Here is a 27,384-nt window from a genome sequence, read left to right as displayed (position 1 = left end):
CTACAGGAAATAAAGCTAAAGAAATAGTCTGGAATCAAATCATAAAGGGCTTTATATTTTATGCTTACTGTGCTAAGTCCTTTGAATTTTATCCTAAAAGCAATGGGGAGGGTTTATGAAGGGAAACTACAATCAGAATCACTCTGTTGTAAGATAGGTCCAGCATCGTGGAGAATGATTTGATGTGTGGAGGAGATGGAAGGTCATATAGGTGTCCGTTGTAATAAGTTCTTTCTTGATAGATATCTGTGTCGGCTTCAGTGGGAGCACAAAGCAGGAGCGAATTGTATCTGTAGTGGGCAAAAATATGCTTCCTGGCAGAAAACATTTAATCTGAGTTTTGTCAGAGGAGTAGGTATTTGTTGCATCTTGAAAAATAGGGGTTGGATGATAGAAGGTGAAATCCTGGGCAAAATGGGAAGAGTAGGAAAAAGCACAGACATAGAAAACATATCTCAATCACTAACTAACATTTTATGGCTAAGGTGTAAGACTATAGAGGTAAAAGTCAGAGTAAGACTAGCAGTCTCACCTCTTGAGAGTGATAAACAATTGCAGCCTAAAAGCCATTAATAATAAGAATCTGGAATGATTCTGAATAATAGATGTAACAGTGGAAGTTTGTGCCACTTATAAGGAAGAATGTGCCATCATGATGATGTGGGTGGATACTGAGAGGGAATGTATTCTATTTTATATATAAGATAATGTAATAGACTATACTATAATACAATACAATATAGCCAATAATTTTTTGTTAGTGTCTTAGATCTGAAAGCTCTCACTTAATCCAGTATAGTAAGCTCACAGTACAAAAAACACCACAATATTTGCAAGAAAAACTGTATACTTAATTTATATGGTCTAGAAATTTGGCTCAATATGAAGAAGCATGTTTAAACATTTAGAGTAGTCCGAGAGTGAAGTAGGCTGGCTGGTGCCAGCACCATCCCTTCCAGAGGGCCAGTTTGCATTCTGGATGTGTCAGACACCAAGGGCAGCAATGGGTCCCCAGCTATGTTATGACTGCTCTCCCAGGCATAGGCAACGCTGTTTAGTACTAACATAGCATTCTGTGAAAAGTGTTGGAAAAGAAAGTTCAGGCTAACTAGGAAGAATCAACATTATCTTTTTCTCTGAGGTGTGAATTTGAACTGAGTATGAACAATAAGAAATCCTCATAAAATACATTATATATTTTTATATTACTGAGAGAAAGCTAAACCAAATAAATCTACCTCACAGAACCAATTTCTCCTTCATAACTTGTTTATGTACTTCTAGCTTCTTTTTCCTTTGATTTCTCTAAGAGGTTTTCAGCAAAAGTATCTTCAATGGAAATTTAATATAAGGCTTTATTTTGCCTTAAGTTAAATTTGTTGTTTTATTTCTGAAAGCTGAAGTTATTTTAACATAAGATGTACATGGAGAAGGAAAAGGAGAATTGTGAGATTTCTTTTTTCAAAAATGCAGTTGAGTATTATATTTAAAAAATCATTTGGTCTTGGCATCTAGTAGCACTTCTTTGAAAATCTTCCTGCTAAAGGCACATTAAACCATAGAATATCAGATTGGAATGTCTCTTGCATGTATGAACCGTCCCTCAATGATCTTTACTGAAAATTCACCCCTTTTCTAGGTGGTATATTCCAATGTTATTCATTAGAATGTCTTCTGTACTTTCAGCCAAAGTTGACTCACACTCCACCTCTCAGATTAAATATTCTAATTGCTCAAAAAAAGTTTGTATTGTTATCTACATAATATTAATGAAGGCTTCAGCTGGGATGATCCTTCAGCATCTTCCTGAATTGGGGCAGGGGAGTTGCGTCTTTATATCCCTACATAGACCATTCCTTGACTATGTACGACCCTACAAAGGGGACATTGCCTTGGGTGAGGTGGCTTTCTTCAGCTGAAGCAATCACAGTAAACAGACTACAGATAAGAGCTTTCTACCAGCAGCAATCCCAACAGCTAAAGAATCTAAATCCCTTGTTCCCAAGATGATCCTGAGCAGCACAATACAGTATCCACCACTCTGTGATCCTCTAGGATTTTGAATGCCCTCTTTTCCTGAGGGAAACTTGGGAGAGGATCACCACTGAAGCTGGTCTCAGACTGCAACCGTTATTTATTATAATCTTCCTCCACTACCCATTCTAAATTCACTCACCATCAGCTGGCGCCTCTGCTCGTCTCAGAGAACTTAGTCACTTGACATAGACCCTCTCATCCTTAAAGGTCTAAAAGTCTGAATCTTTGGACATCATGCTTTTCTCAGCCAGGGCTGTTGCACATGTCTATTTACTGCCAATATGGAGCAAGGGAGTAACAAGAAGCACCCATGGCCTAAACATATTCCTCCCCACCCACACTGTGTAAGAGCTCCCTGCTTCCTGAAGATCAGGTCAATTACTCCTGCCCAGATAGGATCAGACAGCAACTGTAGCTTTTATTTTAATGAGACTGTGACTGAGTCTCCTGGCAGAAACATTTGTCCTTCAGGAATTGGTACCTCTAAAGCCTGCTTCCAATTGGCTCTTTCCTATTCTTTTCATCTCTCTGATGAGTTTCTTTATCTATTTATTCAGATTGTTCTCTTTTTCTGCTAAAATCTTTAACATGTTAATCATGATTTGTTTACATTTTTTGTGTTTATTCTAAGTATTTGTCTAAGTATGTGTTTTTGTATATTGTTTGGGGTGCTCTGAGCTTTTCAATCTGTGGATTGACTTTTTAATTTAAATCTGAGAAAGCGTTATTTCTTCAATTTTTGCCCCCCTCTCTTCTGAGACTCCAATTATATCAATGTTAGATGGCTGGATATTATCCCATAGGTCGATGCATATTGGTTTACTTTAACTATTTTTCCATTGGGATAGTTGCTACTTCTAAATCTCCATGTGCATTGACTTTCTTCTATGCAGTGTCTAGTCAGATGTTAAATCCATCTAGTATGTATATATATAATTTATGGAATGATAAATCTGTGATTCTTGTCATTTTGGAGTTTTTCTAATAACTAATTTTTCTTCTAAGTCATATTTTCCTGATTCTCCTAGTAATTCCATGCTTGCCTGATGCACATTGTGACTCTCTAAATTTTGTTGTCTTCCTTTTCTATTTTTTCTAACAATGGGAGATATTCTTTTTTTTTTTTTTAAAGATTGGCACCTGAGCTAATGTCTGTTGCCCATCTCCTTTATTTTTTTTTTCTCTTTTCTTCTTTTTCTTCTCCCCAAAGCCCCCCAATACCTAGTTGTATATTCTAGTTGTAGGTCCTTCTGGTTGTGCTACGTGGGACACCACCTCAGCATGGCCTGATGAGTGGTGCCATGTTGTCTGCACCCAGGATCCAAACCGACAACCCTCCAGGCTGCCAAAGCAGAGTGCTCGAACTTAACCCCTCGGCCACAGGGTGGGCCCCTGTTGTCTTCCTTTGAAAGGTTGTTGAATTTTCTTCTGGCAAGCAGTTTATTTTCAAATTGCTTGATTCTTTCAAGGTTTATTTTTAGAATGTACTAGTGTGGTTATACATTAGCCTCTGCTTTAAGGCTAGTGTAACCCTTTTCTTAAGATTTAGTCTTGTAGACATCTTCACTGAATGTTCTCATATTCAGGAAATCTTTCCACTCTGGTTTGTTGGATCCCAAACATCTCCCAGTCCTGTGTCCCCTGAGAGAGCTGTTCGCTTTATTGCGCCCATTGTGATTCTTTCCGCAGTAGTGTTCTTTATTCTCCTTAGGGAGTCTCACCTTGAGCATCGGCCACTCAGTGTTTAGCCGGATTCAAGTGCAGATTTCTAGAGCTCTTTAACTGCGTAGACCTTTATAAAATGATCATTTATCTTCAGCTCCATGAATTCTGATTTCAGTTTTCTCAACTTAGCAAGCCTGCTCTACTCTGCTTTTGACCTCCTTTCCTTGTGCTACATTCTTGAGTGAGTTTCCAGGCAGGAAGCATCAACATGCATAGGGGTCAGCTCATTTGTTTCCCAATTCTCAGGGATTACAGTCCTGAACTCCTTTTGTCTGATGTCCGAAATCTATTGTTTTAAATATTATGTACTATTTTATAGCTCTTTACAGAGAAGGGCCATTTCAGTAGCTGGAATAGGGCTGGAAGTGAGAGGTTTTATACACTTTTAAAAATAGCTTTATTGAAGTAAGATTAACTTACAATAAACTGCACATATTTAAATTGTACAATTTGATAATTATCAATACATGTATGAACCTGTGAAGTCATAACCACCATCAAGATAATGAATATATCCATTACCCATGCTCCTTTATAATCCCTTTCTTCATCTCTCTCCCCTCTCCACACCCTCCTCCTATCCACAGGCAAACATTGGTCTACTTTCTGTTTTTCTGGATTCATTTGCATGTTCTGTGATTTTACATAAATTGATTCATACAGTATGAACTCTTTTTTGTCTGACTGTCTCACAGCATAATTAGGATATTCATCCACGTTGTATGTATCAATAGGTCATTCTTTCTATTGCTGAGTAGTATTTGATCGTATGGACATAATGTAATTTATCTATTCACCTGTTGGTGGACAATTGGGTTGCTTCTAGTTATTGGCTATCTTAAATACAGATGTTATGAACTTTCATGCACAAGTCTTTGTATGGATATATACTTTCATTTCACTTCAGTAAATTCCTAGGAATAGAATGGCTGGATTAAAAGACAGGCATACGTTTAACAGTTTCCAAAACTTCCAAGGTAGTTGTACAAACTGCATGAGTGTTCCTGTTTGTCTACACCCTCAGCAGGACTCTGGTATGATCGTTCTTTCTTTTCCTTTCTTTTTTTGTGATAAAAACTACGTAAGATGAGGTCTAGCATGTTAACAAATTTCTAAGTACACAGTGCAGTACTGTTCACTATGAGGACAATGTTATACAGCTGATCTCTAAAACTTCTTGCATGACTGAAACAATGGGTATAAAGTTTCAGTCCTACAAGATGGTCTTTCTTTTTAAATTTACAAATTGTTTTTCATGAAGTATAGTTGACATACAAAATTATATTGGTTTCAGGGGTACAACGTAAATTTAGAAATTTTAATAGCTTTGTAATTGCTACGGACTCCCTTGTGTCCTCTCAAAATTTGTATGTTGAAGCCCTAATCCCCAATGTGACAGTCTTTGGAGTTGGGGCCTTCAGGAGATAATTAGCACTAGATGAGGTCATGAGGATGGGGCCCTCAAGTTGGCATTAGTGCCCTTATAAGAAGAGACAGCAGAGGGCTTGATCTCTCTCTCTATTTGCCATGTGAAGACATAGGGAAAAGGCAGCCATATACAAGCTAGAAAGAGTTCTTATCAGAACCAACCATGTTGGCACCTTGATCTTGAACTTCTAGCCTCTGCAAATGGGAAAAAAATAAATTTCTATTGGGTAAGCCACTTAGTCTATGGTATTTTGCTATGGCAGCCTAAGATGACTAATATAGTAATGGCATCTTATTGTGTGTTTTTTTTTGTTTGTTTGTTTGTTTTTAAGATTGGGACTGAGCTGAGATTGGGTCTGTTGCCAATCTTCCTATTTTTTCTCCCCGCAGCCCCAGTACGTATTTGTATGTCCTAGCTGTATGTTCCTCTTGTTCTTCTATGCAGGGTACTACCACAGCATGGCTCGATGAGTAGTGTATAGGTCTCCACTCAGGATTCAAACCAGCAAACCCAGGCCAACGAAATGGAGCATGCAAACTTAACCACTATGGCACTGGACTGGCCTCCTGTGGTTTTAATTTGCATTTCTCTAACTTTTTGAATCGTATTTTCATGTTAATTTCAAGTATGTTTGTGTATTGTATTGAATCTATAGATCAACTTCAGATGAATAGTCATCTTTATGATATTGTGTCTTCCTAATCTCATGAAAATGAGATTTTTAAAATTTTTGTTCAGATCTCCTATAATTTCTTTTCAGTAATATTTTATGATTGTCTACAAACAAGTCATACAGCTCTTTTGTCAATTAATTCATGGCTACTTTGTAGCTTTTTTGTTGATGTTCTAAATGTAGTCAGGTAAATTGCGTCAAAATTTTTTAATTTTACTTTTTGAATTCAATTCAGAAGCTTTTTTCTTGAGAGTTTTCCAGTCCTCTTTACTTATCATTTCTTTTAAAGTGCTATTCAATGATATCACGCTTATATTTTTATTGGGACATTTAAAAATTGCCTTCTTCGGGCCGGCCCGGTGGCACAGAAGTTAAGTGCACACGGTCTGCTTCTCTGCGGCCCAGGGTTCGCTGGTTCGAATCCTGGGTGCGAACATGGCACCTCTTGGCGTACCATGCTGTGGTAGGCGTCCGACATATAAAGTGGAGGAAGATGGGCACAGATGTTAGCTCATGGTCAGGCAGCCTCAGCAAAAAAAAAAAAAGGAGGACTGGTAGTAGTTTAGCTCAGGGCTAATTTTCCTCAAAAAAAAAAATTAAATAAATAAAAATAAAAATTGCCTTCTTAAATATTGAAGTCTGATGATGTTTAAGTTGCCCCTTCTTGACTATAATGAATTCTAGAAGATGAGCTTTATCTTTCCCAAACTTTTCCAAAGTATTAAATTTCATATATTTCTGTTGAATATTTACTTCATAATTCCCAAAGATATCATGCCATCGGTGTACAGCACATATTACTGCTGGGAGAAGAGAGAGTAAAGAGAGAAACTTTTAAAGGTATTCATTAATATTCTTTACAAACCAAAGCCCTTGAAAAGGAAATAAAATAATTATATGTTTCCTGATTTCCTAAATCAGACAGATTTTAGAAGATTTTGTGAATTCAAGCACAGTGTTCATATAATAGTGGTCAAATGGCTTTAGATTCAATATTTTTCACTGATTCCACCTATAATTTTCAATGGTATTTCTTACTCTATTTCTTTTCTCTCTCTCCTCTCTATTTTCCTATTTTTATCTACTTCATTCTATGCTGTTAAAACATCCTACAAACTTCATTCTATTGTGCTAAACTTTCAATGACTTCTACAAGAAGGTGAAGAGTGAATGGGGTCAAATAATAGAAAAAGAGATGTAAGGAAGCTGAGGGAGGGGGTATTGCTCTCCTGAAATAATAAATAAAGGGAATATTTGTCCAATTCCATTGGATCCAGAATAAAAGAACATAGACCTAAATTAGAGCAAATTCATTGAAGCAGAAGTGATTCATTTAGTTACTTCAGTAGGAATTAATTCCAACTACTACATCGGTCCCTACAATCTCAACAACAATTTAAGCTTGTTTCACATTTGTGCATCCTATTTCACGGTACTCGCTCTCCTTCTGTAGATACTATAGATCATTCGGAAAATGTTTTTAGAAATTTATAAGCTTTCCTCATTTACTGCTAGTATGTATCACCAAGTAAATGACTATTTCTAATAATCTTGGTAATTAGAACCTAATTATCTTTAGCATATTAGTTTCTTTGCTAAGATGTAATTTAGTTAACCTAGTCACATGCAAATATTGAATAAATTATATTAACAAAACCATTTTACTCATCTTTCCAAATAAACTCTGTTCTCTTTTGATTGCATAGTTTTTCACAAGTTCATGAGAGAGTAATTAAAATTTTTCTCCTGGCATTTCTCATTTGTAAGAACGTGATTTGTTCCACATTCAGTTAACTGCCTTAGAAGTCTTCGGTGCCTTGTATTAATCATTACTTGTCTATCCTTTTAATGAGTGCATATACTGTGCTTATTATCAATTGACTTACACGATATCTGTTAGTACACAGAATACACGTTACTTAAGACTAAAAACACTGATTTAAAGATCTTGAAAAGAAGATCATGAAATTTTAATATGAGTAAAATTCATCTCTGCATAAATTGATTTTCCACGGTGCTGACCTAGGTTGTGACTTTTCATTAAAAGCCTGAACAAATTAGATGCTGCATCTGTCAATACCCTCCACAATTTCTCAGAGACTATGTAAAGGAACTCCAATAAGAAATTATGGCTTATTTGGAATTTAATTTTACTATATTTTAAACTGTTGTGACTTCACAAATATTGTTTATATATACATAAGAGAAGTGAGAAAGATATCTAGATTCCTGCTTTTACTAAGTGTGGCTTGTCACAGACATTAGCCACTACTCTAATTCTATTCAAGTACATAGAATGGGTGAATATGGAACCACACCTTCACTCATCAATGCAATCAAGGAAATTCTCACTATATAAGGAAAAACATTCTAGCATGTGAAAGACTCTAAACACTTTACTTGGGGCTCAGGGGTTCTGAACCCTTAAATTAACTTTAGCTTAAACACTGGAAGGCATTGTTGGCTATTTCAACTCTTCCACAGAATAATAGTTGATAAGCCCATCCAGATTTGGTGGGCATAGCCTTAGAAATGCTGTATAATGACTTCTGATTTTTTCAACTAAAATTATGAGTTCTTTGTATTCAACACCAAATGAGTTTACTTTGTATGCATTGAGATATTAAAAATATAAATATTATTTAAATTGTATATGCATGTTTTTTATAAGAGCGTGCCTGTACCATATGCTAAGCATTATACTATGTAATTGTTTCATGTTACACCACTCAACCTGAACAACACTGCACGGTCATTATTATAATCATTTCATAGAGGAGTGAAACTTAGCAAAGGGTTAAGTAACTTGGCCAAGGTCACCCACTTAGCAAGTGACAGAATTGGAATTTGCCTGAGATTTGAAGGAGTACATCACAGTTTTGCCTTATACACACTCTACGTGTGAGGAAACTAAAGTGAGCAAGCGGGTGTGTTTAAAAAAAAAAAAGGTGACAGCTATTACACAGGCCCTTGCTTTTCACCCTCTCCAGATTTGGAGCGTAGTGTAATGCCTGCTTCTAAAAGGAATTGCCTCCCTTTTCTCTTAACTAATCTTGTTAAACTCTCAGGTTTTGCTGGAATTTTTAGTTTGATATTGTACGTTTTAGGGAGAGGAGGAGAGGTTTGTGGGGTGCAAGGGAAACAGTAGGTAAACAGCAGGACTGGCTACATAATTTTCAGCGTCCAGGATAAAATGAAAATGTAGGACTTGTTCAAAAGGCAGGAAAGAGTCTTTTCTTCTGCGGTCTCTCTTGAATTGGTGTGAGATTTTTTACTTCCTATTGAATGTCATCCCTCAAGCATGGGGGCACTTTTAGGGTGAGCATAGTGTCTCACAGCTACCTGGAGGCAGCCCTGTGACTCGGCCGCTGGCTTCATGTGACCCTAAAGCTCACCAAGCCTGTTCCCAGCCCCCTGCTGGGGCAGACAGTGGGAGAGGTAGGAGGACAGGACCAGGGAGTTCCCTGCCAAGGGCCCGTTCTGAGGGGTGGGGAGATGGCGGGAGGCAGAAGGATGCAAGATGGCATGAGCGTGCCGTCTCTAAGAGCCTGGCTCATGATCCATTGTCCCACCACACTTTACTTAGAAAGCACATATCTAGACTTAAAACTACTAACAATTTCAAGACAGCAGCCACAGAGCACTCATTAAATACCTGCTGAGGGCAGAACCCTTGGCAACTCTAGTGATCCTGTTACTGAAACCAAAGTGGGTTCTTTCCTGGCGGATTAAATCAGACTCTCCACCTGAAGTAGTTGTCTCACAAACTAAAGTGTATTTGCAGCAATTAGGAGACCATGAGGAATCAGTTCCAGAGACATGCCATCCCCGAACAAAGGAAAGCAGGGACATTTATTTCAGACCGGGGATGAATATTCAAAAGGGAGAGGTGGGTATTCACTTGCGTAGGCTCAGTTGGAAAACATGCTTCCACATACACTGCAGGTTACAGTCATAAGGCCTAACATTCTCCCGCTGAGATCTTAGCATCAAAAATGACGCAAAGGGGCCGACCAGGTGGTACACCAGTTAAGTTTGCACGTTCCACTTTGGCAGCCCGTGGTTCGCTGGTTCGGATCCTGGGTGCAGGCATGGCATCACTTGGCAAGCCATGCTGTGGTAGGCGTCCCACCTATAAAGTAGAAGAAGATGGGTATGGATGTTAGCTCAGGGCCAGTCTTCTTCAGCAAAAAGAGGAGGATTGGCAGCAGATGTTGGCTCAGAGCTAATCTTCCTCAATAAATAAATAAATAAATTTTAAAAAAAATGACGCAAAGATCACAATGGTAGCTCTGGTGAGGCTTGGTCTGGTTCAGGGTGGCTGGTGATTGCATCTCCTTAACATAACAAAAAGAAAAAAAACAATTTGGAAAAATAGTTAACTATCCAAACCCACCCTTGGGTTCCTCAGGGTAACTAGTTGGTCACAATCCCGTAGCCGTGAAGCTGGCTCTGCTTGGAGGACATACTCCTGAAACTAGACTGTAGTTGCTCTGGTTCCTTCAGTTCACTTGCTTGGTCCTAGATGATAGATGACAACAAATAACCCAGAATTGGACATTGTGAGGCTCCCATTAAAAATGAATTTAAACCAAAGCAAAATACTAACTCCCTTTAAAAACCAAATAATTGAGGGGCTGGCCCCGTGGCCGAGTGGTTAAGTTCGCGTGCTCTGCTTCAGGCAGCCCAGTGTTTCGTTGGTTCGAATCCTGGGCATGGACATGGCACTGCTCATCAAGCCACACTGAGGCAGCGTCCCACATGCCACAACTAGAAGGACCCACAACGAAAAATATACCACTATGTACCGGGGGGCTTTGGGAAGAAAAAGGAAACAAATAAAACCTTAAAACAAAAAAAACAACAAATAATTGATGGAAGCAGAAAATGGGCAAGACCATAGAGCCACCCCTTGTGGACCATGCATAGAGAACTGTGCATGAACCTCACAGATAAGAAAATGATCTAGAGAAGAACACAGTAATCAGAGGATCCACCCAGCCTTAAGGATGGAGAGAGGTAAAGTGAGGAATACTATTTTCTCCCCAGCCCCTTCTCTTTTTAGTAATAAACACACAACCAATCAGGTATTCCTTGGGCCCAGGGCCCAACCTCCAGGAGAGTAATCATTAAGGGGCAATGAGAATATTCCCATAGCTTTAAACATTTTTTGAATGAGTTGTCAATATTTCAATTTCTCATAAAATTTGAATTTCAGCTCCTCTTTAAAAATCAGTTTTGCCAATATTGGCTGGAGCTGAATGGTGCTCGCTTCTCATCCTCTTCCAGCACCAGCAGGAACGCTGGTTTGCCCCATCATTCCCTGTTGTTTCCAGAGCTGAAGATGACATTGCTCTTAATCATTGCATTTTCGCATTCTTTTAAGAGAAATATTTATTTTTGTTTACTTCCCTAAAAGAAGTGGAGAGAGGAAAGTCATAAAAAGAGGAGCGTTTCTCTACCTTGTACTGTCCTTTTTCTTTTTTCTGCTCTTCTCCTGTTATATTTATTTTCCTAACTGAGCCTTCTCCATCCTCTTTCTGTTCCTTTATCCTCTCCTCTTTTCTCCTCCTTCTTCCTATTTTCCCACCAATTCCACTTCCTTGAAGATCTTATACTTCCTCATTTATATGTGTGTGTGTGTGTGTGTGTGTGTGTGTGTGTGTGTGTGTGTGTTTGTACTTTTTAAATTCAAGCTGCGTAAGAGAAAGCATGAGAAAGATAAAATTATTCTTAAAATTTTGGACTCTTCTGTAGTCTATTGGAATCTGGGCAATTTACTGAAGAACAGTAAAATCATCAAGGATAACACAGACTTTTTTTAATATTTTTGTCCCTAGGTTTTCTCGTTTCAGAGGAACTTTCAAACACTGTAGCCACCAGTTTAGAAACTCTCTGTCTCTTTTCTTTTACAAACTTGTATCTAAAGATTGACTTACTGAGCGTCGGTAAGCTGGCTGAGTATGCTTGACTGGATGCAGGTTGCTGTTCAATCCTGCATTCTGCACACATTAGCAGATCCACACCATTTAGGGCTTTGTAAATAAAGGTCAAGATACTTATCTGATTCTATTTTGGATCAGCAGGCACTTTAAAGATTAGAGGACTGGGAAAGTGTGGTAGTTGTCTGAATGCTGTTAGCAGCCGACTACATGAAAACTTTTTGGGTAGAACCAGATCTAATAATATTATAGAAGCACAATGGGTATTAATAAAGAATAGAATTTCACTTTTTTATTGTTGTCAAATATTAATAGTAAACAGTCTTTTTAAAAGAACACAGCCTTCTAGTTAGAGATAATCAGTTTAAAATTCCACTGTGACTTTACATAAGTCCTTTCCTTTTGAAGCCCTCTTTAAAAAAAATTATAAAACTAGGATAGCAACCCAACATCACAAAGTTATTATGAATGTCAAATAAGATAATGACTATAAAAATACTTAGCACAGTGTATCAACGTACTAAACATTAGTACGAAAGAAAAGAAAATTTCGTTATCTACTGAGGACTTACGTATTTGATTGAGGCAGGAAAAAACGACTTTCTCTGTGCTTACTTCTCAGATTTTTTTGTATTTTGCCATCCTTTTGTGTGTGTGTGTGGTCTATTTACTGAAATCACTGCCATCATTGTTAGGCTGTTACATGACCCAGTAAGCATTCAAGTTTTTCTTAAAGCAACAGACAAATACTTGTCTAAGTTCTTATGTGATTTTTATTTTTGCCAAAAAAAAAAAAAAAATCCCTTTCTTCCTCTTCCCCAGATCTCTTTTAAGTGAAGATGAATTTGCTATTAGTCTCATAAGCTTTTAGAGATTTATATAAATTTAAAGTTTTCAGCAATTATATTTGTAGAGAAATTAGCTGTAAAAATTCTGAACACACTAAAGATAGGGCTGGTATTTTATTTATATTTTTCTCTCTCATATGTACTTGGGACAAAATAGGCATTTGGATTTTTTAAATGAATAAAATAAACAATTAATGAAAGTTATCACACTTTTTAAAAAGTAAGGTAGTCTCCCAGTGGAAAAATGTTCAAAGGTCCTATATATACATTATCCGTGTGTGTGTGTGTGTACATACACATAATTTATTTTTCAAATGTCTTTTTAAGTGTCACACTTTTCAAAAAAATAGATAATACTTAAACAGCTGAAAATTTTGCCTTCAAAATATCTCAAAACAAAATAAGTGTGGACAAGATTTTCCCATGGAAAAAAGAAAACTGTGTGCTCCCTTTATTTAATGTAAAATAATTGCTTAAAAGCAGCTGCCCACAGACATCATAACACAGCCCGTTTGCGTCTGGGTAGAACTTTTTCACGAGTTCTAGCTGATGGGTAGATGGTGTTGGTTCTGAATAGAATGCATTTATCCACCCTTTCCTTCCACAAACATTTACTAAAAATCTATGTGATAACTAGTATATTAAATAAGATTACAGTAAGTATAAGCAATGTAGAAATATATAATTTGTCTTATGCATTACACCCCAATGCCTCTAGCTAATGACTAAATTTACTAACGTTGTACTAATTTCCTATGATCAGAAAGAGACAACTATAAATATAAAATATTGTATTCAATAGTATATAATACACAATTCTTATGATAAATACAGACATTCTGGTAGAATCTGTTAGTGACAATATTTTATCTTAGACGATGGTTTTCTGTTTTGATTTCAATGACATGTTTAATAATTATGATGAATGGTTCAGGAAGCAATAAAATTGAAAAATTCTCAACATAGAAATAACACTTTTTTCATTATGACAATTAGGAAAACATACTCTGGAGACTATGCATTCACATGTTTGAGTTTTTCTCATCAGGATTTTCCAAGATTTTATTATAAACATTTTCAACATGCTGAAAAGTGGAAAGAATTTTATAGTACCCTATACGCACATTAACATATATTCACTATTAACATTTTACTAGACTTGCTTTATCATTTCTCCTTCCATCTATCTGTAGTCCAATCTTTCTTATTATCGTATATATTTCAGAAAATATTTGTAGACATCAGTACGCTTCCCCCTAAATACCTTAACATGGAAATAATCACCTAAAGGTAGATATTTGTTTACAGTTTATTTTAAAATGAAATGTCCAAATGATAAAAGGCACAAATCTTCAGTGTATCACTTCACAGATGTTGACAACTGTATACACCTGTGCGATCCAATCACCTATCAAGGCACAGAGCATTACTATCACACAGGGAAAACCTTCATGCTTTTTTATAGTCCATGTCTTCCCCACCAAAACCCAGAGGCAACCACTATCCTAATTAATTTCACTTCTTTTAGAAATCCATACAAATGAAACTGTACTGCACATACTCTTGTGTAGCTTTCCTTCATTTAGCATGTTTTTGGAGATTTATACACGTTACTGTGTTTATTGTTCATTTTTTCCTTTTTATTGCTGAGCAGTTTTCCATCACATAAATATACCTCACTTTTTATATCCATTCTGTTGATGGCAACTTGGGAAGTTTCATTTTGCTTAAATCTGCTATGAGCTTTCTTGACAAATCTGTGTAGACATCTGTTTTTACTTCTCTTGGGTAAATAGCTAGGAGTGCAATTGCAGGGTCATATCACAGGGGTATCTTTAGGTTTATAAGACACTGCCAGATCTTTTTCTCAAAATGGTTGTAACTCCTAGTTTTATTCTCCTGTTAAGTTCTAACTTAGAAATTAGACTCTGCTACTTCATTCTCTGGTAAAGGAGAGGTTCATGTTAAAATGTAGGGCACCACATGGCAGGATGCCTCTGGAAGTAAAGCAAGTCCTTTTATAAGTGCATAAATACTGAAAATGAACAACTTTGTACAAAAGTAAGTAAATATATTTTAAGAGCTATTTAATTTAAAATCACTATATAAAATTTTGAAGAATTTCTTAAAAAATAATATGGATAGTCTTTATTCTTATGAATGTAAACAGTCAAAACATAAGAGCATTTCTTTAGTTAACATTTACTTAGGTGTTGGACATCATTCTATACTATTTTGAACCAAATCTAATTTAAACTATAATTAAAACTAAATTTATTTTTAATATGGACCTGATGGTGTATATCAGTTTCTTAGGGTTGCCCTACCAAACTACTAGAAACTACATAACTAAAAACAACAGAAATGTATGTCTCACAGTTCTGAAGGCTAGAAATCCAAAATCAAGGTGATGGCAGGACCAAGCTCCTCTGAAACCTGCAGGGAAAAGTCTTCCTAGCCTCTCTCCTGCTTGGTGATTGGCTGGCAATCCTCAGCATCCCATGGCTGGCAGCTTTAGCACTTCAATCTCTGCCTTTGTTGCCACACGGTGTTCTCTCCTCGTGTGTCTGTGTCTTTTCTCTTATTATAAAGGCACCAGTCATATTGTGTTATGGCTCACCCTGATGACCTCATTTCAACTGATTACATTTGCAAAGACCCTATTTCCAAATAAGGTCACTTTCACAAGTGCTGGTGGTTAGGACTTCAACATATCTGTTCAGGGGTCACAATTCAACCTGTAACAGATTGTATGATATTTGGTTTATTTCCCATTGAATAAATGTGAGATGGTGACAAGATTAAAATTTTAGTCACTTCCTTCTTAAATATATTAGCATGTTTGATGACGTAGAAATGATTTAACTATTGGAGTAAGTATACCTTTTGCTAGAAGTTTTTTCATCTTCTTAGTCTAATAGCTTTAGAAACAATCATACAGAAAGTAGAGTGTGAAAATAACTGTTTCCTTCAAGCTTTTACATAAAAACACCAAAACCAATAACAGCTTGTTTCACAAAATCAGCAAAACCTTACTGACTAAAACAATCAGCTTAAAGAGTGAGCCTGGATAACTTCATCAAGAAAAGCTATCTGCCACCAAAAAACATTTGGGATAGGTGAAAGCAACTTACAGTTTTAAAAAATAATATAATACACTCAAAGATTGTGCTTATTAGTTATATTTTTAGAAAAGCCACTCACTTTTTCTCTCACATCAGACTAATGAAAATTTCACATTAAGAAGGCATGAAAGCTGCTAGAAGTACTTAAATTCTCTAAGAAAATAGAACTTCCTCGCCTTTTGTCATTTTGACACATTTACCTATTATCGACTCCAGTTTTATTTGCAATGCCCACCATCCATTCTAGCAGATAGAAGAAACAGGACAGATATAGAAGTCAAGAGAGAAAGAGAGAGATTGTTTTCAAGCAATATAACAAAGTGAAAACTGTAAAATTCTTAGGCATTTAATCCTTTGAAAACAAATGTACTCTAGGAAAAGCAAAAGAAAATGTATAAATTAGTTAGAAATCCTGAGCAACATTATAAATTCAAGACAGTATTTTTTTTATGTTATGTACTCTGACGTTAAAAATGTAATAGCCTCCTTTACGATACACAGAAACTGAGGGTCAGAGTTATCTAAGGCTACATAGCTAGATGAAGTTAGAACCCAGGATTTGATTCATTTCTTTTTAAATTCTGGAGTTTAGTAATTTTACTTGTCTTTTAAAGATATCCTACTTTAGCCATTCTCCAGGGTTGATCTACAAAAGTTTGTTTTAAATCGCAGCTGTATAGGGAACTGAGTCAAGGTAAAAAGAGATATTAATAACATCTCCAAATGTAATTCTATCATAATACTCTGATTTCACTTATTTGTGTGGGCACAATGTAGCTAATGGTCTCCTTTAAAGATTTAAATGTTTATAAGTGTGTCTTAAGTAATTCTAATAGAGTCTAAATCTTGTATTTCAATTGGAAAATTCAGAGAAGCCAGCATGATTTAGAGGCTGAAAGGGAAGAACACAGACAGAATCAATAAATAATCACAACATAGAACATTAGCCTTAAAAGAATCAGTATGTTAAGTCTAAATCAAATTGTAAATTCTCCTGCTTTCATTTTTGATTAGAGCAATATAACTGAAATTGGTTCTCCAAAAGAAGAGGATTAAAATGGTAGGAGTTACAATGAGAGTACTGGAAAAAGATGTGAGGAAAAAATGGAAGTGAAATTAATATCAGAAAACTAAGTAAAAACACGTCTGAAGCTCTACTCTTTGAGCTGCTGGCAAAAGGCTGCATCTTCACAAAGTGTGAGGAAAAGTTAAGCCTCAATTCCTTTCCTCAGAATAAAAGTCATCATGGCTTATTGGAATCTTGGTCCCTTTACTTTCATTCCCCACACCACCATCCCTCAATTCAAACAGAGGTAGTAAAATTGTCAACTTTTTTTGGGGGTGAGGAAAATTGGCCCTGAGCTAACATCTGTTGCCAGTCTTCCTCTTTTTGCTTGAAAAAGATTGTTCCTGAGCCAACATCTGTGCTAGTCTTCCTCTATTTTTTTCTATGTGGGATGCAGCCACAGCATGGCTTAATGAGTGGTGCATAGGTTCGTGTCTGTGATTCAAACCCACAAACCTCAGGCCACTGAAGTGGAGTGTGTGAATTTAACTACTATGCCACCAGGCTGGCCCCAAAAAGTGTGTCTACTTTTGAATCACTGGTTGGCTTGGAGATTCAGATTTCCTAATCTTCTTAAGGCAGAATATATATTAGGTTAGAAAAATAAATAAAAAATTAAACAAACAATAGAAGAGATTGTAGCTATTGCCTCTGTCTCATTAACACTTTCCTACAAAATAAAGACCCTTGTACAGCAGAGAGAATCAATTTCTCCTAAGGTTTATTTACATCTGACTATTTTTTTCATTTTCAAATGTTTATTTAATCAGATGTGTCAAAGCTTAGCTTTATTTGAAACATTTTAGAAAATATGCATATATAAATTAATTTCCATTACCAGAAGGTTTGAATCCACATGTGTTTATACACTGGAGCAAAATGTTGATTCAGGAAAGAATAATTTCAATGATTGAATATTAATGCTTCGTTAGGATTGAGAATTGAAACAGATTTTATTCAGATATGGATTCATTCTCAAGTTTCTTAAGTGAATAAAATAGATTAATGAAATAGTATAGTAATACAGAGCATAAATCATTTTCTCTTTAGGAGATGGTAGCAGTTGATATTGGCTTTTCACCTCTTGGTAAAAAGGGAGATATATTCTTATGAATGCAGTACTTTGTTAATTCTAAGATTCCATCAATCATCAGTTATATCATAAACCTTGATTGTACCTTTTGTGTGGAAAATTGCATCAATGCACACAGCAATTTATGATGGATCCTGATTTGAGAAATAGTAAAATGAGAAAAATTATTTTGAGAAGAAAACAAGTATCGCGTGATATTTTAAAATATACGTTTTTGTTTATTTAAGTGGAAACACTTTACAACAGGATGGTGCAGCCATCCTGCAGTATCGTGCATCTGTCAACACAGAGAGAGCAGATGAAATGAGAGGATATTACATCTTTCAAAAAAAAAAAGGAAACATCCATGCAAATATTGTGCCATACGTTTGGTGAGAAGCACATAAATGTAAAAGCAGAAAAATTTCTGTACCGAGAAACATATCACTCATTAAATACAATGTATTCTAAAGTGGTACTAATCTATAATTTATAATAGTCACAGTGTGCTGGACTAGAATTTACTTTCTACATTCTAAAAAATAAAAAAAGGTTTTCCAAGCAAATTGATAATGTAAACAAGGAAATCATTTATCCTACTTAAGAGTGAAGTTCAGCAAACTCTTCAAGACTTGAAAACAGTACTCCTAAAAAGCAAGTGAGCTCATGATAAATGATTCTTATCTTTAAAAGTACTGACAAGACTCCCTGAGATACAAAGGCCGGCTTAACATCATGTTTCCTTCAGGAATGCTTTGAGACGGTCTGGAGGTCAGACTTCTCACATTAGTGAGCCCCTGGGTGTGGATGAGTTAATGAGGCCCTAACACTGCCCTTCCACTTGATAAAGTGTAAAGAGCTGAAGAGTAGAATTAAAAAGAATTTATTATCTTAGAGCTCCCTCTTTCCCTCACCAGATTAGATTTGGTGTCTCTCCTCTGAGTCCTGATGGCACACAGCAAATATTTCGTTTACAGGAATTAGCCCACTGCTTTGAATTGACTTGATTGTTCTTAGCTCTCCTTCCTTAGACCATAAACATTTCTATTTTAGGATCATATCTAACAACTTTTATATCTCAGTGGCTAATGACTGCGTAGAATATTGTAGGTGTTTAAAAAGTGTCGAAACGACTTAAATCAGTGTTATTTTGGATTATTCATGAAGGAATGTGTGCTTCAGGTGAGTTTGCTGTGGATTTTGGCAAAAAAAAAGAATTGACTTTCACTTGTGGTTAGGGATCATTCTAGTTAATGCTGACATTAAAGTAAATTGAAATTATGAAAGAAAGTAATAATACTATTTTTAAAGGTCAAGTTCTTTTTCTTGTTTGGAAGAATACATTCAATTTTACATCTTTAAAATCACATATATGTTTACATATATATAAAGTAATTTTTTACAACTTTTGGTAGTACAAAACTTTTATCTGCTAAATAAGTGTCTTTCTCACATGAAAGCAGATGACAGCTCTGTTCTGCATTGGACATAGAGGGAAGTGAGTTCTTCTGCATCCTGCATATTCCTCTGGCTGAAATTTCCAATTTTTGCCTAGAGGGACCTCAAATCTCATTTGTTTCAGGGTTTTACTGGGATCTCAATGTTATGGATGTGGATAGTAGAATCTCCCACTTGACTAAATTTGATATTGTAATGCAGTGCAACTTGATTTTATCCTCAGTCCATGAAATGCAAGTGAAACTCAGTTTTCGCAGAAATTCAGAGGGAGGAAGAAGGCTATTGCTATGTGGCAGGTTATACTCAACAAAACTAAAATGAAAGCTAGTGTTTTTCAATGACAGAATGTTGACAAGCTGATGTATATGGAATTTGAAGTTGCTTAGTAGTGCCATTACTTCTTGGATGAAATAATCACTTCAAATCTGTCTTTGTCATAAAAGAATCACTCTTCTCTGTGTTTACCACCCCAGTTCTAAATACACACTCTGTATGTGTAGACAGGTTTTGACCTCTTTCTTATTAATTGGTTTGAATAGCCACGTTCATTGCATTATTTTAATTTAAACCATGGTACATTTTCTGAAATAGATATATTTTTAAAATCTCAGGACCATGTCTTGATGATCAGGAGCAGACAACTTGTTTCTGCTATAATTTACTTTTTAATGGAATAAAGTATGTTTTTCTTCTGTAGTAGGGATTCTTGATGACTTGCATCTCAGTGAAGCTCCCGTCAATTCTTAACTAACAACAAAGGAAAAGAATAGAAAAGGATGAACGCACAGAGTAAAATGCCATTTCACACTAGGTGCTTTGTAGATGTGGGCCAACTCACAGGAATCCTTTAGGCCTCAGTAGAAATGGAGCCGAGCCAGAAGAGAAGAAAACATGCCCAAATAGAGAAAGTTTGCTCAGCAAATTGAAATTCGAGATTGAAATTGAAAAGTTTGAGTTAAATCTACTGCAAAGGGCACATTTCATCCTTTACTAATTTTTTCCTAAAATGCAAAGTTTATTACACACTGATTTTTGTTACAGATTCTGTGCATATTTCCAGTCTCTCCTTCCACTTAATCTTCCGACATAGTAATTATCAGTCAGGTAAATGGCAAGAAAAACATAATGCTAAATATTTGAACAATTTCATCTGAGTTTGCACACAGAAGAAGTAAAATATACTCTTCTATGTAATTAAGTTCAATATGGAAAATATAATTTGGTTTTATTTTCTCAAAGCAAATACTCTTTATATCACTGTATAATGTATTGAATAAACAGTTTAGGTATAAGTTGGAAAACTTTTACATTAAATATTATGTGATTTCATTATTTGAGCTAGTAGTATCAAGCTCATCAATGTGAAAGTAGTTTTCAATCTAAAAATTAAATTTAATATAGAAGGAAGGCTAAAATTTATTGACAAAACCAAAAGAAAAAGTGGAGTTAATAATATATTAAAATTATTTGTCCCTTGTGGCTCAACTTGAAGCATAAATATAGCTCTCTCCATTTCTAAATTTTGGTTGACATTGTCATTTACCAATATTCCGGAGACACCTTTTCTGGCAGAACTTCACTGGCAAAACTCAGCATGCTACTGAGCAATGGGCTAACTCTGCTCGCTGTGAGCTGAGACAATTAATCACAACGAGTTAGAGACGGAGAAAGGAAGCTTTTTTTCGACTAGCTGGCATAATCGGAAGATGGGAGACTAATGTCTCAAAAAAAAATCTTAAAGAATTACAGAATCTTGAGGCAGTCATATAGGGAAAATGGGCTACAAGGAGGGGCTTTAGAGATGTTGGCCTCAGGCATGACAGACTCTAGGACACTGCAGTGTTCTTCTGTCAGTGAAGATGGATATCCTACAGGTGTTCCTTCTTCCTGGAGACCTTCTTATTCCCTGGGAAAATTTGTTAAGATTGTTAACAAAGCTATCAGAGTACCTCAGCAGGGGCATGTGCACAGGATGAGGGCCAGAAAAACACAAAAGTGTGTAGTCATTTATAATGATTACATGCTAGAAGGGTTTTGACTAGAAAAGGGTAATTTAGTGTAACAAGATGGCCTCACTTATGTTCATTTACAAGCATACACTGTAAATTTTCTGATTCTTCATCCACACCCAGCAGAGGAAAGAAAAGAACCTATTTATTCCTAAACCTTACCGGAGGTTGCAACAGACATATTTTTAAAATAATATTTATATGTTATGATTATAAAAACAATATACACTCATTGGTGAGAATTTCCAAATTACACAGAAGTGTAAGAAAAACAAATTAATTAATTCAAATTCAAGTTTATTCTCTTAACAGCTGTTTATTGAGTAGCTAGTGTTACTGGACTAACACTGGACTAAGTGTTGAGCATTTCGAGGTAAGTAAAGTACGATATCCTTGCTTCTGGCTTACAGTCGAGCGGGTAATTACCACAGGGTATAGATAACTGCTATGAAAATTTTACTATATTCCTTTTCAACACAATAGAATTTCTCATTATGCTTTTTGTCCACATAACAAAGGATTTTCTGAATTCATTAAAATTCCCTCAAAACATAATTTTTCGTGGATGCATCTGATAGAGCATCATAAATTATGCTTTCTAAAACCTTTGCCGTGATGTTGAGGTTTTAGATTTGTTCCAGTTTTCACCATAAGAAATACTATGAAAAATATATTTATGCATTTGTGCCTGTTTTGATTGCCTCCTTTCGATAGAATCGTAGCAGTAGAATTCATAGGGGATAGGTTATTGAATCATCAGTTCAATAGAGAAACAGAATCAGGACATCCTAATGATTCTGTTTCTCTGGAGAACCAGAAAATATATACATTTTATAGTCCTCTAGAGAACCGGGAAAAAAATATTTATGTATACGTATAAATGGAGATTTATGATGACGAATCAGTTCACAGGATTATGGAGGCTAAGAAGTCCCACAGTCTGCTGACTGCAAGCTGGAGACCCAAGAAGGTGGGGTGTAATTCAGCTTGAATCTAAAGACCTCAAAATCAAGGCAGGCGATGGTGTAACTCCCATTCTGAGGGCGGGAGTGAGTAAATGAGATGTCCCAACTGGGTCATGAGGCAGGAAAAAGGGGTGAATTCCTTCTTTCTCACTCTTTTATTCCATTCAAGTCCTCAAAAGACTGGATCATACTCACCCACGCTGGGGAGAGCTATCTGCTTTATAGAATCTGTTAATTCAATTTCTCATCCAGAAACACCCTCACAGACACACTCAAAAGTGTTTAATCTGAGTAACCCCAGGCCAATCAAATTCACACATAAAATTAACCGCCACACTTATTAACATTTTAAAGCTCCTGATGCACAATGTGAAATTGATTTTCAGAAAAGTTTCAACAAATTTACGTGATTTCTAATGCTATGTAGAAGTTCCCATCTCATCAAACACTTGCAAATATTGAATATTATCTTATTTTTAATATTTAATTATTTGATACATGAAAAATCTCTCTTCATTATATTTTTGTTCTTCATGACTAATTAAGTGGAATGTTTCGTGGTTATTAACTATTTGGCTTTCCACTTTTGTGATTTTCAGTCTCTCACTGAAAGTCAACTACAACGTAGCGATTTTAGACTTTGCACTTTGAAACCAAATCTCACCAGGCTGCATACCTACTAGCAATACATGAAGATTCCCATTTCTTCACATACTCACAATAGTTGATTCTATTGAACTTTCTAATTTTTCTAATTACCAGTGAGTTTGTCTTCCAATTTACTTCTGTGAATTTCTTTTTTATAGCCTTTGTCCATTTTTATTAGTTTTTTTTTCTGCTTCATTTGCTGGAGATAGTCTAATGCTCTAGATATTAAGCTCTTGTCTATTTTTGTGCTACATATGTATCTTCACATAATTTTGTCCCTCAATAGAAATCTTGTTTTGATATAGTTAAGCCCATCTGTTTTTCTCTTTAATGTTTGTTTTTCACTATTTTGGGCTTTACAAAGCTTTCCTCCAAGCCATAACCATAAATATACTTCCCTAGATTCTCTTTTAACAGTTGTATGTATATATTTATGCATGTATATGTCTATTTATCTATCACTTACATTATGTATATATCTTTACCTTTACATTTTTCTCCACATAGTAAACCGTTGTTTTCCAACATCATTTTCTTTAAAATTCATTGTTCACCATTGAATTTTGGTGCTAAATTTATCATGTGTCAAGTTCTTGATTTACATGACTTTTGTTTATCTGAGTTAGTTACATACTGTTTGTGTTAGTATGGCTTTATTGTATGTCTAAATAGATAAGATGAACAATCCCATCTCTTTATACTTCTTTTCCTAAAGTTGGCTTAGCTTTTCGTGAATCTCCTGAGTTGGAGAAGTCAAAATTACAACAAACTCACAAATCTCATCGGGATCAATTCTGTCTTTTAAGAACAGACCCTTCTCCTGGTTTCTGAGTCATTTCCTATGAAAATTTCTTCAATCTCCTACATATATGCAGCATTACCTGTCAGCCAAGGATTTGGAAAGAGTCTACATACAGATTTTGGTTCTTAACTCTTCTGCAACTAACTTGATTCCAGAATGTTCCCCTTAAGTAACATGCATAGTCTCAAATGTAGTTTAAATAAAATATCAGCATCTAGATAGAATAAAATTCTAAATAAAATTCATTTGAAAAAGTTTCTTTAGATAAAAGTTTACTTATATATATGTATATATATATATTTTCTATCAAATGGAAAATTATAATGTTACTATGCTTCAAAGATTGAGCTGCATACGTGCCTGCTTCCCATTTTTACAAGAATAAACTCTCCAGAACATAATCATCACACTCGTTAAATATTCACAAGCTAGTGTCATCATTCTTACTTGTTGATAACTAAGAGCTTTTGTGAAGTATTCAAAAGCCAGGACACCTTGTCAATGGTGGAAATAGAGTATTACTTTTCCTCCCTGTGGATATCTTTTCTATTCATTTCATTGGAGTTATATCTTCTGTCAAGCTTTTCACTGTAGATTTAACCTTTCTTTTCTTCGCTTGGGAAATATTTTCTTTTCCCGAGAAAATGGAAATCTACAATTTCAATTTGTCTTCATCTGGCTTCTTTACAAGAAAATATTTTAATCCTTGACCATTACTTTTATGAAATAGTGCAAAATAAAAGTTATCAAAAATATTTTTATCATTTTAGAAATTGAGTATTAAAAGAATACTAACATTAGAACATACGATCCATGTATAATAGTGACACTTATATGTATTATTTTATTTATTTATAATTATTTTTTCCGGGAACTGTACCATGTTGAAGATAGCTAGATCTTTGAAATCAAGGAATGGAGAGAGAAGCAGGATGAAAGCCTAGACAGCGAGTAGCTAAGGGGTTTCAAACAAGGTTGTTATTATAGGATCATATTGTGTTTTAAAAGGATCATTCTCCTAGCAACGTGGTGACTTGGTTAATGGTGAGGAAGGCCAATTGAGAAATTTTGAGATGACTGAAGAAAGAGATTGTGTGACAAGTGTTGTTGCACTGGGAATGAAAGGGAGAAGTGGACAAAGATATCGAGGAAGCATCAACAGCTCTTATGGTTGATTTAGTGTTACAAGGGATGGGTGAGAAAGAAGGATAAGTAAATGATGGAAGACTCACAGGTTTGTGGCTTAGGTAGCAGAGTGCTTCAGAGTTCCAAGTTCTAAGAGAGGGAAGAAAAAAACCAACATGTTTAGGGGTTAAGATGATGAGTTCAGTTTCCAACTGTTTGAGTTCATCTGAATACTACCCAAATGAGATGACCACTAAGCAGTTGGAAATGTGAGCCAGGAATTAAATCTGACATAAAGCTAGAAATATTTGAGAGTAAAACCACCATTGTTTCTTACCTAGGGTTCTATGAAAACCTTCCCCATGATCTAACAGCTGTCTAGATCTCTGATGTCATCTCATACTGTTCTCACTCTCTGTCACTAGGGCCAAACTAATCTAGGTTTCTTTCCACCTTAGAATGTACCAAGCTTTTTATCTGCCTTGGGGTTTTTATCCTAGCTGCTCCTTCAGAGTAGATTTTTCTTATAGAAGGTAATTTCCGCCTCCTTTCCTACACATTTCACCACCTACATTTAGAATAGTTTTTTTACTTTATATCCCTAGTAACTAAGTGTAGGGCCTGGACTCCATACACATTTGTTGAATGAAAGAATCGACGCCTTGATGTAGGAAGGGACAAGACTAACCAGGAACTGTTGAGAGAGGAAAGCAGAGGGCCTGTGATAGAACCATAAATGACACTGTCTTGGTGGATAGGTGGAAGAAAAATCTATAAAGGACTGAAAAGAAGAACCCTAAATGTAAGAGAAAACCCATGAGTAAGAAAATAAAACTTCCAGCTGAAATGATTGAGAGGAGAGTGGATATGAGGAAGTGATGACAGTGAATATTAACCTTATAATAACTTATCATATGAAAGTGTAGGGGAGGAAGATATTTCCTCTACCAACTCTGGGTTCTTCTGGCTGGAGAATGAATTAAATTCACATGAGACAGAATAACAGGAAAAAATTAAACAAAGCTTTATAACATGTATACATGGGGGAGGCTCAGGCAACTTGAGCAACTCACCAAAATGGCCAAAGTCACCACCTTAAATATCATCTTCAGCTAAAGACAAAGGAGGATGTTGGGGGTGGGGAGAGTCAGTTATGGGAGATTACCACACAAGTACTGTAAACAAGAGTCAGGTTATTATGCAGACTTGAGTCCTTGCCTTCCACATTGATAAGAGTTTATAGAGATAAGGTCATCCCTCCTTCCTGGTACAGAGAAGGAGACACCTTTACAGATGGAGATTTCCTTTACAATGTAAACGTTTCTTTTTTCTTTTTATTGAGTTAATGATAGGTTACAATCTTGTGAAATTTCAGTTGTACATTAATGTTTGTCATTCGTGTTGTAGGTGCACCACTTCACCGTTTCTGCCCACCCCCCACCCCACCTTTCCCCTGGTAGCCACTAATCTGTTCTCTTTGTCCACATTTTTAAATTCCTCATATGAGTGGAGTCATACAGAGATTATCCTTCTCTAACTGGCTTATTTCACTTAACATAATTTCCTCAAGGTCCATCCATGTTATTGCAAATGGAATGATTTTGTTCTGTTTTACAGCTGAGTGGTATTCCATTGTTCATATATACCACATCTTCTTTATCCATTCATCTGTTGATGGCCACTTAGGTTGCTTCCATGTCTTGGCTATTGTAAATAATGCTGCAATGAACATTGGGGTGCATAGGACTTTTGGAATCGCTGACTTCAAGCTCTTTGGATAGATACCCAGTAGTGGAATGGCTGGATCGTATGGTAGTTCTATTTTTAATTTTTTGAGGAATCTCCATACTGTTTTCCATAGTGGCTGCACCAGTTTGCATTCCCACCAGCAGTGTATGAACGTTCCTTTTTCTCCACAACCTCTCCAACATCTTTACAATGTAAATGTTTCTTAACAAAGGGTAAGTAAGCTCTGCTTTTCAGAGTTTCTTTCCTGTCTGCAGGTTTTTAAAAGTAACCAGCCCAAAATATTCCTGACACCAAAGAGACATATGTTGGGGTGGCCGATTCCAGTCCCCCACAAAAGGAAATGAGAGATGAAAATATGCTATCTGGAGAGAGGTTTGTTTTGTTTTACTTATTTTTGTTTGTTTTAAATACATACAGGCTTGACTTGATTAAAATCCTATCCAGGATGAATTGCTAGAGTGGGGGGCATAAAAACTCTAAGAACAAGTGGAAAAATTTACCTTAGGCATGAGGAAATACAGTTATATCTTCCTTTGTAACATAAAGAGAGGAGAAAAGAATGGGAGCAGATACAGGCAATTGCAATCTCGGAGGCAGTAAGTTAAGGGAGTTCTTGTAAGCATTCTTTATCTGTAAAATAGGAATCAATCTGCTTAGATTGAGAAAAGAGGTGAAAGTGTTAAAGAATTGAAACAAGTGGAGAATAGAAAA

At 35.9% G+C, this 27,384-nt stretch overlaps 1 protein-coding gene and 1 long non-coding RNA gene across 9 annotated transcripts in view; one reads left to right on the top strand and one right to left on the bottom strand.

Moving 5' to 3' along the window:
- MGAT4C (MGAT4 family member C) overlaps window positions 1-27,384 on the top strand; it is a 693,471-nt gene that overhangs the window by 418,642 nt on the left and 247,445 nt on the right. The window lies entirely within an intron of this gene.
- On the bottom strand, window positions 9,617-12,487 carry LOC138921187 (uncharacterized). The gene is made up of 2 exons (XR_011433545.1): window positions 12,379-12,487; window positions 9,617-9,996 (listed from the first exon to the last, which is right to left on the bottom strand). It is a non-coding gene; the product is annotated as an uncharacterized lncRNA (long non-coding RNA).

This window comes from Equus caballus, chromosome 28 (genome assembly GCF_041296265.1).
Source record: "Equus caballus isolate H_3958 breed thoroughbred chromosome 28, TB-T2T, whole genome shotgun sequence".
Lineage (NCBI taxonomy): Eukaryota > Metazoa > Chordata > Mammalia > Perissodactyla > Equidae > Equus > Equus caballus.
This window is presented reverse-complemented; position numbering and strand designations above follow the sequence as displayed.